Below are 14,893 nucleotides of genomic sequence, written 5' to 3' on the forward strand. Positions count from 1 at the left end.
TGATCGAAGCCTCAGTGTACCTATCTTCGATATCTGGAATGCAGTTGAAGCCCTGGGATTTCTTCAATGCTTTATCCAATCTAGTGATCTTGACCAAGGCCAGATCAATTTCATTTATATCGAAACGAAAAATCCCTACATGAGGTTGAACTGGAGGCCGATAAGTTGGAGCCAGGGAAAACATGTCCTGAGGATCTGGGACTGGTAGATTTTCTAATGGTGGGGGTAGATCGGGATTTGGTTGAGCAGCCGGGATCGAGTGCACGGTCGATGCTAATGCCCCAGATGTACGCCGTGGGTTGGTAATGACTTCACCTTGTGCAACCATCCTCTAGTTTACGGTGTCCATGGTCCTTTGGAAGAAAGTCATCATGGTAGCGAATTCCTCTGCGTTCTATGCTATATTCTTTGCCATTGCTAGTCTAGGTGAACTAGATACCAGTGAACTAATTGAGTGAGAACGGGTAGGTGTTTGTGGAGTGCTTTGTACTGATGCTACTGACCGTCTGTTCCTTCTCCGTCGAGTGACTGGAGGAAGTGAGACTAACATGGGTTGACCACCAACAAGGTCTTGAGCTTTACACAGCCTACTGAAATGAGTCCACACAACTTGGGGAATGTTAGGTCTTTCTGAATGTATGATGGTAAACTGCCTAGCAAAAAGAAATAAAGAAAAAAAAAATCAAAATCGGACGACACTTCAGCCCCAATTTATAACAGTCATAACACATAGCTAAACTGTAATCCCCACTGAACTCTGTTTTCAAACTTTATACTGATATGGACCATCCTGTACAGTCTCACTGTAAAAGCACATATCAAGTAAAAAAAACCAAAACACCCCTATGAGGGTGTAGGGTTACCCTGTCCTAGATTTTTGGCATGATCTAGGCTGCACTAATTCAAATAATGAGTTTCACAACATCCTGCAAATGCGTGGTATCCTGTCCTAAGTTGGAATAGTCATTATAGCCTCACTATATGCAACTTGGTTGAATGCTCAAAAGGGTACCTCCGTAAGAATATCTAATATACCTTTCATACCTAACACCGAGAAGTGAAAGGTGGATCAAGCGGTACAGCGATAATCCAGATCCAAGGATTGTGTTTCCAACATGGCACAGCCCATGACCGGTTAGCCTTTTGGCGAGCCTTTTTGGCGAGCCTCTAGCAAATCGTCCAGGAATAGCAGATGAAAAACACAGTGATTTAAAGAAACCATGCAAATGCAATGCAAAAAACATATAAGTGTAAATAAAAATTCACATCATGAGTTTAAAGTCAAGTTCTCTAAATCTCCAATAGAGTCGCCAAAAACTATAGCTCGACTTTCTGTGCTCCTTTCAGAAGGCGAATAGCCCTACAGTTCGGACTCCACTTGTGGTTCTGAATCTGATTTCACAAGTGCAATGTAAAATAGTGAAAACATAAAAAGAGTCCAAATCCGACAATTCTTTTTGAAAAATCAATGTTTGAATCAAATGCCCAAAAAGAGTCCATTAGTCCATCATCACCAAAGTGTCTCGGCTCGGGAACTTAGGTACGAGAGAGGAAGGTCATGAATTGAGCACATTCCTCGCCCGATCAAAGATCAGCCTCTACTAATCATCATGTGTTTTTTATTTACATTATATGCTCTTGTTCAGATTTATTAGCTATATTACTATGTGATGTGTAATCAAGGTATAGATTAGTTTGCAAGAATTGTAATGCTTGATCTCATGTGTTTGTTTCGAAATTGTTTTGTGAATTTCCCACTTGAAAAAGTGGGCTAAAATGGACATTTAATTAAATCATCCCAATTCAAGCAACTAGCCTTCATCCGCGGGCATTCAAATAGTTATATCATTTAAGCAATTAGCCTTATGGTATTCATGCTTTGACATGGCAACACAAACATTCGATGCAAGATGCTAAAACATAAAATTACTCACCTGGTACTCCAAGCTAAAACAAAGCAAAATAATTAGAAAATTATGCATGTTCCTAATTAATGCAATATGACTAATGCAACTCGTACATTATGTATTTTACAGGCTTGGTTATGGGCATGGCATATGATTCCATTCACGACATGCGAGAGAGCACATAGTCAAGTAATGAATTCGAACATTTGATATCGGGTTAGCGTGATGAGCTGAACCATGGATGCATGTAAGACAATGGATGCAAAGCATAAGAATGCTAATAAAACGTGATGTTTCTGAACTAACCATCATAAGTGAGTAAGTAAAAGGGAGAAAGACGTGGGGTTGGAAGACATACAACTTATTATAACATTGCCCTCGTGCAAGAGGGTGCGAATCAAAGTCCAAAGTATGAATTAAACTAATTATTACAAAACCGAATGAATAAATTAAAGCATTAACTAGTTGACAAGGCTATTACAACCAGGGTAACCATGATAAAAAAAAACTAGCTATAACAATTATAAATAAACAATAATAATAATTAATTAATTACAACAATAATAATTAACTAGACTAATTATGACAAACAATATTAAATACATTAATTAAGTACAACAAAGCACGGAGCATTAAAATGCAAGGGTTGCATGCACAAGGTCCAAGAACATCATTGTTTGCCTTAGGTTGCTTTGTGTAACCTTCAGCCACTATCCTGTATTTTCTGCAAAAATACACCGCTGACCATACATTGATGACTGGCCGGCCCTCAATGAAGCCTAGCCGGGCCTAAAGAAGGCCGGCCGGGCCTCAATTTCATGCAAAATTCTGTTTTGTGCTTTGAAGTGAAAATAGTGCAGACATAATGTTTTGGACTCTGTTCGTCTCTCTTATACTTCTCTCTCATGGGAAAGCCTCGAGAAAAGGTTAGAATTGTTTCCAAAACCATCAATGAGCAAGTTGATTGCTTTATGATTTTATGCAAAATTTTGGACAAAAATCAATAAACGAAATGAACAACAACCACCCCTCCCTCCTATCATGGAGTGAACTCAAAGAGGGAGGTAGAGACGCTTCAAGATACATCAAAACATCATGAATTGATGTTAGACAACTCTTGACACAGCGGATTCGGCATAACGTTTGGCTGAACCCCAAGCAATATAACTTATTTTCTTTATGTGAGTTGATTCATTTTAAGCCAAATTCATTAGCCTTTACCATCCTTTAATCTATTAAGTCCAAGGTGATTGTTATGTCCACTAAATGAGAAGTATGCCAATCGATAGGTGAGTCTCAACATGAAAGAGAGACTACACCGTTGGCAATGAACCTGGGTAGAGATTAAGCCATTAAGCGTAAATCGCTAATTCACATTTTGAATAACCGTCAACCGATTGAAACAACTCTCAAATAAAAGAGATGAATGGTAAGTTGATTATTAAAATGAGGTTCTTAAATATGGAAATGAATTGAAGAAAAGCCTTGAACATTAGACAACAAGCCATGTATGCAAATTTATGAAACAACAACTAAGCTAATCGAAGCATGAACTATTTAAACAACTTAAGACAGCTCTAAAACAACCCTAAATAGATGAAAAACAATGGCTAAAAATGCATGAAAAGAGCCTAAAAAGGTAAACAACAAAGAGAGGAAACAAGGCTAGTAAGCAAGAACAAGGAGAGGTGGCTAACCTCTCCACTTTTGAAACCTCAAAGCATGGTTTTTAGCCTTTTTTAAAGTCTGAAAATCAATGTAGAGAACAAAGAAAAAGAGTGTAAAAGTAAGGGTTTAAGCTATAGGTAAAGCTGTAGAAAGAGCAAACTCTCTTTACCCTTTTGGTAGCTCTTCAAACCCAAACTTAAACACCTAGAATAGGATCAAAACAACACAAAACAATAAGAACTAGGTAGCAAATGAAAGAAATGAAAGCAAGAGGGAAGATAGCAAGCTTATACTACTCAAGGGAGTAAACTTTTTGTTTGTTATCAAACTAAGCTCGAACACACTTTCAAGCTTGAATTATGGTGTTCAAGGCTCAACCATGGTTCCTAGACCAAGGTATGAAGATGTGTATGGTGTATGAATATAGGTTCAAGGTGGTAGGTTAACTCAAAGTGTTGTTTGCACAAGAAGAAGGAGAAGAAGGAGCTCTCAAGGTGGTATATAGACTTTCTTGAAATTCTTCAACCCTCAAAACAGAGATATATGGTTGTTTCTATAGAATTTAAGCCAGAAATGTTATAAATATCTTCAAAAATGAACAGCTGGCGGCCTCCCACCTAGAATTGTGTTTCTCTCTACTGTAGCCCGGCTGGCCCTCAATAGCCATGACTGGTCCTCATTGAGGCATAGCCGGGCCTCAATGCATTCCCTATTTTTCTGTTTCAGCCTCAACATAGGGTGGCACAAGGTGTAAAAGTGGATTTCTTGGGTATAATCAATGGAAATATGAGAGGTTTGTGATTGTTTCGAAGCTTAAAATATGGCCCATTCGTTGAGACCTGGAACCACGCACAATACCACTTTGATCATTGAGTGTACCAGACAAAGCGCTTGAGCCTTGTGGGCAGTCAAAAATGGGGTGTCCACAGCACCACTGCTTGATCATTCAATGATGAATGTGTATGCTTGTCAAATGCTTGACTTCCTCAGCGGGAAACCCTAGTGTTCAACCTACAAACCTTATGGCTTGTTTTGGACCAAAATAGTGTTCTTTCAGGCTTGTGCATCCAGGGACTTGCAAACCCACTAGTTCGGCATGCCGCCCACTAATGTGGCCTGTCGGCTACTAGTGCAAAAAATCAGATATTTTTCGCCAGCTGTCCCCCCATGTGCATGCACCATTCTAGCTGTATGTATACTGATATTTTCAAGATAGACATATAGTTTTCTATATATAGATGACCTCTCTTTTGTTAGAGAGGTTGGAAAAATTTAGGAGTGAGAAAATATTTTTGGAAGAGCAAAATTTTAGAAAATTCTCTCTCTCTACAATTCTCTCTCTCTCTCTCTCTCTTTTGCACCTTACATAGCCTTTGCTCAAACGCTCTAAATCAAACCTAGAGATTTCCTTGCAGTGGTGATTTGAATTTTAGCTCTTGAGGCACTTGAGAGCGTGAAATTGGTGGTTTGTAATTCAAGGGATTATTCCTCTTCAAGAGGTATACCTTCTAGTGCTTTTGTACCATCTTTACACTGCTTGTTTTCTATATTTCTTGTTGTTTTTGATCTGTTTATTACCTACCTTTTTGGGCTGAAACTTGTGGTGTTTCAGCCCATTAAAGGTAGAGGGGTTGACAACCCTTCTTTGAACCTTGCTTCTAAGGCCTTTGCCCTTGTGTTTCCCTCATTCTCATCACCTTTTTTTGAGCTTTTTACCACTGATTTTCAGAGATTTTCAGATGCAAAAATCATGTTTTGAAGTCCTAAAAGTAGAGGGGTTAGCCTCCCATCCTTGTGCTTGTGTGCCAGTTTAAATTCTTCAAGATTTTAGCTAGTTGTTGTAGTTGTTTTTTATCTTCATTTCAGCACTTTTTTGGACTGTTTTGGGGCATTTTTTTTTGTGTTAGCTTCATTCATGCTTTGTATAGTATGCTTGTAGTGTAATGGTCCTCATAGGCTTGGTGATTTAGGCCTTAGCGACCAATATTTTTGAGTTGATAGCCTTTATTTCTTGCTTTCCACAATTGTGTTCACCTCTAAGCATCTCTACAACCTCCCCCATTTCTTTGTTTTTCCTTTGCTTTGAGGGTGGTTTCAAACTGATTGTTTGTTTAAGCTTGATGTTGAGGATATTGTGCTTAATGGTTTAATCCCTTTAGGGGTTCATTACCAGTGGCATGACATATCTCTCATGCCTAAAACAACATTTGGTTTGGCACTTCTCTCTATTAGAGGACTTAAAGCTCATTTTTGGACTTAATGAATTAAGGAATGAAAGGTAATTAAAATGAAGTAATAAAACTTGGACTGAAATGGAACAAGATAATAAGCTAATTTGGTGTTCAATCGGACGTTAATTGAACACATTGAAACTTGAGGCATTTCATACTTGCTAGTGATGAAATGGTTCAAGTTTCTAAGGTCAACCACTTCCTTTGATCAATCCATTATAGGGAAGAGGTTTTGTTAGTCTTTTGTTATTCATTTATTGAAATTGTGTCCCTTGATTCATAATTCATCATGCAATGAAAATGTGTTGATTGATGACTTGCGAACTGAGCCTACCCTTTCTTTGACCTGTTTGCTAAAAAAGAGAGGCATGGTGGACAAACATCCCTTGAGAATACTCTGGTTTGTGCTCTGTTTGTCCTCTGTTGTTGTAGGAAAGAACCAACATTAGTGGCCGACTAGCCACTTTTACTGGACAGCAACCCACTATTTATGGCTGGTCGGCCGGCCGGCCACTATTTATGGGTTGTCAGCCACTTTTTCTAGGCAGGTAGTGTCCTTTTTCCAACAGTGCAAAGCAAGGGCTGAGCTGAAAAAACTATCCAATTTTCTAACTGTGCAATAGATGCATTCCAGTAGTAAAACAGGGAGCATTATCGGGTGGAAATCTACATGCATGCATGGGCCATCCCTCGATTCTCAGAATTCGTTGAAGGGATGTTTTAATATTAGTATGTTATGCTTGGAGTAGCGAATTTGTAACTAATTAGTTAGAGTAGCTAGTTAGTTAAATTTGTTGTTGTAATAATTAGTTAATTAGCTAGTGTAGTTAATTTGTTCATTGGTTTGTAATAATTAGTCAATTCGTAGCAGTTAGCTAGGACATTTATTCGAACCCTGTTGTGCAAGGGCCAAATTTGTAATAATGTATGCCTTCCAATCCCACGTCTTTTCCCCTTTTATTTACTTGCTTATAATGGATCGTTTAGATCATTATGTTTCTTTTAGCATTTCCCATGTTTGCATTCACTTGTCTTGCATGAATTGAGGCTCGGTTCATCATTCTAACAAAGCATAGTAGTTTACATACTTTGTTGAATACATGTTTAAACCACATGTTATCAAATTGATTTACATGTCATAATTAGTAGCCAAGCCTATTAGTTACATATCGCATGTGTTGCGTTAGTCATTTTGCATCCGTAGGATCATGCATTTTTTCTAACTCCTTTGTTTCTTTCGGGCTTGCCTTGGAGTACTAGATGAGCTTTTATTTGCTTTAGCATATCGCATGCGTGTGATTGTTGCCATGACTAACATGCTTGCCATGAGGCTAATTGCTTAAATGCCCATGGATGAAGGCTAATTGCTTGAATTGGAACAATTTGAGTAATGTACATATGCGATCACTTTTTCAAGTTGTATATATTCAAAACAATTTTTCAAACATACATGAGATCAAGTATTCTAATTTTTGAAAATTAGTTTCGGTGTGTTTGGTAACGTTTACGTTTTCAGTTTATATTTACAAAAATTTTATAAACTGGTTTTTGTTTATTTTTAGAAAAACATAAACTACAAACGCACTTGGTAATTGACAAAATGTTTAAAAAATTTTAAAAATATAAAAAAGAGAGAGAAATGGCAAGTGGTGGCAAGTGGCGACGAAAGACGGTGGTGGAAAGTGGTGACGATGGGTAGTGGGTAACTGGTGGTGGTGGGTGGTGGTGGTGGTGGTGGTGGCGGGTGGTGGGTGGTGGTGATAGGTGGGTGACGGATGGCGGGTGGTGGTGGCGGGTAGGCGGGTGGGTGGTGGTGGTAGGTGGGTGGCGGATGGCAGGTGGTGGTGGCGGGTGGTGGTGGGTGGGTGGGTGGGTGGGTGACGGTGGCAGGTGGTGGGTGGAGGATGGCAGGTGGTGGCGGGTGGGTGGTGGGCGGTGATGGTGGGTGGGTGGGTGGGTGACAGTGGCGGGTGGTGAGTGGTAGCGAGTGGGTAGTGGTGGTGGTGGCGGGTGGTGGTGGCAGGTGGGTGGCGGATGGCAAGTGGTGGTGGGTGGTGACGGGTGGATGGTGATGGTGGGTGGGTGGGTGATGGTGGCAGGTGGGTGGCGGATGGCGGGTAGTGGTAGGTGGTGGCGGGTGGTGGTGGTGGTGGGTGGGTGGGTGATGGTGGCGAGTGGTAGGTGGTAGCGAGTGGGTGGTGGTGGCAAGTGGGTGGTGGGTGATGGTGGTGGTGGGTGGTGGTGGCGGGTGGGTGGCAGGTGGCTGGTGGTAGTGGGTGGCTGGTGGTGGCAGGTGGTGGCTGGTAGTGGCAGGTGGGTGGTGAGTGGTGGTGGCAAGTAGGTGGCGGGTGGTGGTGGCGGGTGGTGGTGGCGGGCGGTGGATGGTAGTGGCGGGTGGCGGGTGGATGGCAGGTGGGTGGTGGGTGGTGGTGGCGGGTGGTGGTGGGTGGTAGTGGCGGAAGATGGTGGTGAAAAATGGTGGCGGGTGGTGGCTAGTGCTGGGTGGTAAAAAAAAAAAAAACTGAAAACTCAAAATGGAAACACATTTTTTGTGTTTTCATTTTTTGGCCAAATTTATAAACTGAGACCACTAATTTATAAATCAAAAATTTTACCAAACAAGTTTTTATTTGAGTTTTTAAAATTTTTGTAAATATAAACAAAAAACTGAAAACGTAAGTGTTACCAAACGACACCTTTATATTTGTGTGCAACACATAGTAAAGTTAGCCTAATAATCGAAACAAGAATATATAATGTAAATAAGATTCACATCACGATTAGTAGAGGCAAATCTTTGATCGGGCGAGTGGGGTGCTCAATTCATGACCTTTTTTGGGATTTTGATTCAAAATCGATTTTCCAAAAGATTTGCCGGATTTGGACTCTTTTGTGTTTATCTATTTCACCTTACACTTGTGAGATCAGATTCAGAACCATGGGAGTCCGAACTGTAAGGCTAGTCGAATCCAAAAGGAGCACAAAAAGTCGAGCTACACCCCTTGAACTTCTTGATATTTGCATTTTGACCCTTAGAGTTTGAGGTATTTGCAATTTAGCTTGTAGAAGTTTATGAAGTTACGATTTGACCCTTGGAAAAATGGAGGAATGTGTTCTTAGCTAAACAGACTATTCCAGTGAATTCTGATTTTGCAGATTAGGACAATTTATAATTGTAAACAGTTGCATATCCATTTGTAGTAGTTTTAATTTTTAATTGGTAATACTTTGACCTTAGTGAAAGGAAAAGGCAAAAAAAGAATTTATAAACTTTCGGGTTTAGAGAAAGTCTTTGAGATTAATTTTATTATTCCTAAAGTATTTGGGTTTTTTGTAATAGAAACCAAACTTTGGCTTTGGATAAAGAGTTTTCCTGATTTGTATTTAGAAATGAAAACTGAAACAGATTTTGTTTTTGATGGGTTGCAAACATTTGGGGTTTAATCAAATCTTTGGGTTTAATCTATTTTTCCCAGAGTAGTAGAAAATCAACTTTTGAGTAAATCTTTGGTTATAATCTGATTATTTCCAAAATGGTTTGGTTTTGGAAAAAGAAACCAAATTTTAGCATTAGTTAAACTATTTCTGATTTTTATTTAGAAATAATGGGCTCGGTTCCTGGAGTACCGATTAATTTTTATAAGTGGTGTAATTCAAGTAGCAATTTTTATTTTCTTGGGAATTTTTTGTTATTTTAAACTTTGCTTATTCCTTGGAAGCCTAATTCTGAATTTGTTTTCCATTGACAATGAGTCAACAAGCTCTTGAAAGTTTCATCTAAGGTTGATTGGGTTTTAAGTGGGACCATTGTGACACTTCCAGTCTTCCTGGAAACTTTTTTGACCTTGTTAGATTTATGGAGTTAGTGGTAAGATTAATTTTGAATTAATTTTCAGTATTTGGGGATTTTCTAGTGCTAATTTGCTTTTTGGAGAAAAATAATAGTTGAAATTTTGTTGTAACTTTCAGAAATGGTTTCAAGAGATGACAGCAAAAGATGTTGTTCCACCTGACAACCTCAAGCCTTGCGAGATTCTTAAAAGAAAATCAAAAGAGATCAAGTGTGAATAAATGAAATCACAATGTTGCATGATAATATCTCTGAATTAATCAGAGTCAATTAGTATGTTATCCTTGTGTCAATTATAACAAGCATGATAGGGAAGTGACTTTGCTTAAAAGCAATGATGAGACAACCCGTTATGGTAGGTGAATGTATTTTTTGAATTTTTATACTTTTGAATATATTCTTAAATTGATGGCTCCTAGTGAGTGCAAAATTATTTACCACAGAGAAAGGAAACCGGTGGCTCCTAGGAAGTGTTGGACTACTAGCTACGCAGTTATGAGTTTGTATTTCCTAATAGTGAACATATTGTCGATCACATGTTAAGACATGATGGTTCCTAGTAATGAAAGGGTCTACTGATCATATGTCAAGACGTGAAGATTCCTAGTAATGAAAGTGACTACTGATCACATATTAAGACATTGTGATTCCTAGTAGTAGAAAGTCTACTGACCACACGCTGAGAAATTAGTGATTTCTAGTGATAAGATTATTGGCCATGTTATGAAGTTCCGAATAATAGACTATTGAACATTGGATTTGTGTTTTCTAATAGTAAGGCTATTGACTTAATAATGATATGTTGGACCAAACTTGTTTTGGTGCCTTGAATTTGGAAAGACCTAATTTGGTTGATGACGGTCTGGGAATATTTTCCTGTGATATGATTTTTAGAGTCTCATATCATTGTTACACAAGGAATTGTATAAAGACCCTGTTTAAATTTTTGAAAAGGCTGAAAGTTTTCATATAAATTCTACAAATGTGGGGGTGTTATGCAAAATATGGCAATACCTAAACCCAAGCAGGTAAGATATGCCTAAAAATCCCTTGACTTTGTGTTCAATGGTTATGCACAATATAGTAATGCATACCAGTTTCTTGTGGATAAAACTGAAATTCAAATTTACACAAGAATACCATCATGGAATTGAGGAAGCATTTTTAGTAGAAAAGAGATGAGTCTATGTAGACACCTCATTTTTGACCATCCTCAAGACTTGGATGTCATCGTTTGAACACTCGATGATCATCCATGTTCGTGTTCGTTTTGAGTTCCCGGAGGTCTCGGCCGCGCGCCTTGCCTTAAGATCTCTCAACATGTCTGTTTTGTGCTTGGTTGTGGACAAAACACTTATGTTTTTGCTTCTGAGGGAAGAGGGTGGCTTGTTGTCCATCTCCTCAACCCATCGGCCAAGGCATGAAGCCATTGGCCTTGTTTTCTTGCCATCGGCCAAAGGTTTTGGCCGATCGACACTCTTTTTAGTCGATCGGCCCTTGTGTTGGTCGATCGGCCATATTTTCTGGCCGAACCCTGTTCATCTGCTTTTTGTAGATATTTTATGCCAGCTGTCACAGCTGGCATGCGCAATTCACCCCCCATACACGTGTATAGAGGGATTTGCCCCTTTGGCTTAGCTTCTCCAAGAAGCTTTGGAATTGAATTCTATATGAAGGAAGCTCCTCCTCCCTTCTCAGAGGTTCAGAAAATTTAGGGTTGAGTGATACATATAGTTTTGTATCTATATTCTCTTGTTTGTTCATATTTTGTGTTCAAAAGTGTCATTTTTTCTTAATATTGTACACAAACACACACTAGAACACCATCCTCTTGGAGCTGAGGTCCCTTGAGGTTGATTTTAGTGTTCTTGGAGTGGTTTTGATAAGAGAAAGCTGCTGGAGTTGTGTTCTTGAAGGTGGTCTTCAAGGGTGAGTTTTTTACTTTTAGACATACTTGCTTATTGTTTTAAGCTTGACTCTTAACTGATAAAAGTTCTCGTTTTTTATGCTTTAGATCTTTGTTTAAGATCACTTTTTGGTTTGGGGTTGTTTACTCCCTCTTAGGCCTTGTTAGGCCTTGTTTGGAGCCATCCCTTTTGGCCTTTGTTCTTGTCTTTGCATGACCTTTCTACCAATGAAATCTAGAGGATTTTCAGTGGTGGAAAAGGTGGTCTTGGAGCCCAAAATAGGAGGGGGTCATCCCCTCTCCTTGCTGTCTTGTATGCCAGTGTAAATGGCTTATATTGGTAGCATGTTTGCTTAGCTTGTTTTAGCTCCATTTCAGCAAGTATTCGGTGTTATTTTTCCATGTTTCACCTCTGTCTAAGGTTGGTTTAATGGCTTCTTGCGTGCACCATGTACTTGTCCTGTAATCCTCTGTATTGCCTTAACATGCATCTTGTGTTTAGACCATCATGCTTGCATATTTTGGCTCAACTCAAAGGAGCTTTTAGTTATGTTTTACCATGCTTCAACTCTATTTCATGTTGTTTTGATCATATATGCCATGCTTTGTATAGCTACCATGCAATCTAGCTTGTTAACTTTGAGTGTCCAAGTCACTAGCATGCTTTACTTGAGCCATTTCAGTGATTTGGCATCACTTGTTATGTTATTTCAGTCCATATAGTATGCTCATATACTTGCACTTATCACTCATTTAATACTTTAAAGAGTTGATGTTTTATGCCTCATGAATGGACCATTGTGCATGCCTCCATGCTTAGGTCATTTGGATGCCATCTAAGTGGGTTTTTGGTCTTGTTTTACCATCCCATAACTTTGTTTTTATTGGTTTATGTCATGCCATGTTTGGTTTTGATAGGTGTAGTGTAACACCCCTTTTGTAGCCTTGCATGGCTCATGCTTTTGTCCCTTTGTTCTAGCTTATTTTGGCTTTGGTCCTTGCATGTTTTAGGCTCGTTTTGACATGATCTAGGACTGCTTTGGATTATACTTGCCATTTGCTTCATGTTTCGCTTGGCCATGGTTTGAGTCCCTTGGCTAGTTCCGTTGCTTTGGGCTTTCTTGCATGCTATGCTTGCATTATTTAGTTGGTTTGGCACCTCTTCATGCATGATTTTAGAGCCTACCATGTATGCCATATGTCCATGTTTGTCCTCTTTTAAGTGCTCTTGAAAGTTTCCCTCTTATGCCTAGGTGTTAGACCATTTACATGTTCATGTTTGCTTTGCATTTTCATGCTTCCAATTCATGACTTTGGCCACTTATTTGGGCACGTTTAAGAGTTGTCCACTTTAGTTTAAGTTCATCTTTGCACGTTGTTACATGCTTGTCTTGCATGTTGTTGCATGCTTGCTTCGTTTTACATGTTATTGCATGCCATGCATGTTTACATGTTTAGGTTGTATGCCTATTGCATATTAGATGAATTGCATGATCTTGTTGCATACTTGTTGCATGCTTGGGTTGTTCGCATCATGCTTACATGTTTGCATTGCATTATGTGTGCATCCCTTGCCTCTTGATCAAGCATGATAGAGGTTGGGGTCCCTTATGTGTTTTGTGCATTTCATTTGATATTGAATTGCACACTTGGCTCCTTCAGCCATCATGTATTGGAATGCATGATTGGTGGCCCGAGGGTCGAGAACTACACTCCTTTGAGTCTTAAACATGATAAGGGGTGTGGTTGCAAACATTTCTTGCAAATGCATTGCCATGCTCTGTTTGTCCTCTGTTGCAGTAAAATGAGCAGTCAGCAGTAACAAATGGTCGATCGACCATATTCAGTGCCGATCGGCTAACAATATCTGGCCGAGAGCCTTATTTTTGGTCGATGACCTTCATCTCTTGGCCGATGGCCTTTCCAATTGGTCGATGGGCTCTCAGCATGTCCATGAAGTGGTTCTAGAGCATCACAGGACTTTTCACAGTTTTCGGAGGTGCAAAGCCGTGCAAACAAAGGCAACATGAGGCATGACAACGGATTTCCGAGAGAAGCCGACCGAGCATGCATTCGTTCCTCTTCCCGAGGCTGTTTTACTGTTTTCATAGCTTAATTAATTTGTTTAATTAGTTAAGGGTTGTGTAATGATTAATTAGCATGTTAGTTAGTTAATTAGATGATTTGTATTATTCTTTCGGTCCTTCCGCCGAGAGGGCACAATTTTGTAATAAGCGTGCGTGTGTGTGATGCATGTCTTCCAACCCCTATTTCTTTCTCCCTTTTACTTAACCGCTTACGATGGTTAGTTTTAGGGCATATTTCATTTAGCATCCTTATGCTTGCTTGTTTGCATCCATTCATCTATGTTGCATGCACGGGGCTCAGCGCATCATACTAACTGCATTGCATTTCAATTCCAAAGTTGAATACATGTATCAATTGTCGCATTTCATATGCCATTTTAGATTAGCGGAGCCTATTTCTAGTTCCATTTTGCATGTGTTGCATTAGCCATCTTAACATGGACTAGGTTCATGCATTGATTACTAACTAGTTCTTTATTTTGGCTCGGAGTACACTGTAAGTGTTTATGCTTTACCATCTTGCATGTGTGTGAGTGTTAACATGATAGCATGCTTGCCATGAGGCTAATTGCTTGTGTGATATAACTGCCTAAATGCCTGTGGGTGAAGGTTGGATTACTTGAATTGGAACGATTCATTGAAATCCGTGTTTTAGCCTACTTGCGAGTAGCAAACTTCAAACCATTTCCAAACAAACGGATATGCGATGCTTTTTTCCAAATTAGGCGATCTAGTCTATACTTGTGTGTTGTGCGCATCACATAGTAATTCTAGCTAATTAACCGAAATAAGAACGCATGTATTTTCAAAAACAAGATATCATGCTTAGTACAGGCTGATCTTTGATCGGGCGAGCGGGGGTGCTCATAGATGACCTTTCCCTCTCGTATCGAAGTTCCCGAGCCAAGGCAACTTTGGTGATGACGGACACGTGGCCTTAGGCACTAGTCAGGGTTTCCTAAATTCCCTCAAAATAAATATTTAGGTGGCGACTCTGCATCTGGTAAAGTAGTCCATGTTTGGCACTTTTTTACAAAAATTAGTTTTCCAAAATGATTTGCTGGATTTGGACTCTTTGGTGATTTATCAATCTCACATCGCACATTGTGAGATCAGATTAAGAACTGTGACATTGAGTCCGAACTGTAGCATGAAGCCCAAGGGCGTGTCTACAGTTTCTGGCGACTCTGCTGGGGAGTTAGAGGACTTGACTCGAACTCATGATTTCTTGTTTTTATTACACT

This window comes from Camellia sinensis, chromosome 11, assembly GCF_055761805.1.
Source record: "Camellia sinensis isolate YWXY chromosome 11, ASM5576180v1, whole genome shotgun sequence".
NCBI lineage: Eukaryota > Viridiplantae > Streptophyta > Magnoliopsida > Ericales > Theaceae > Camellia > Camellia sinensis.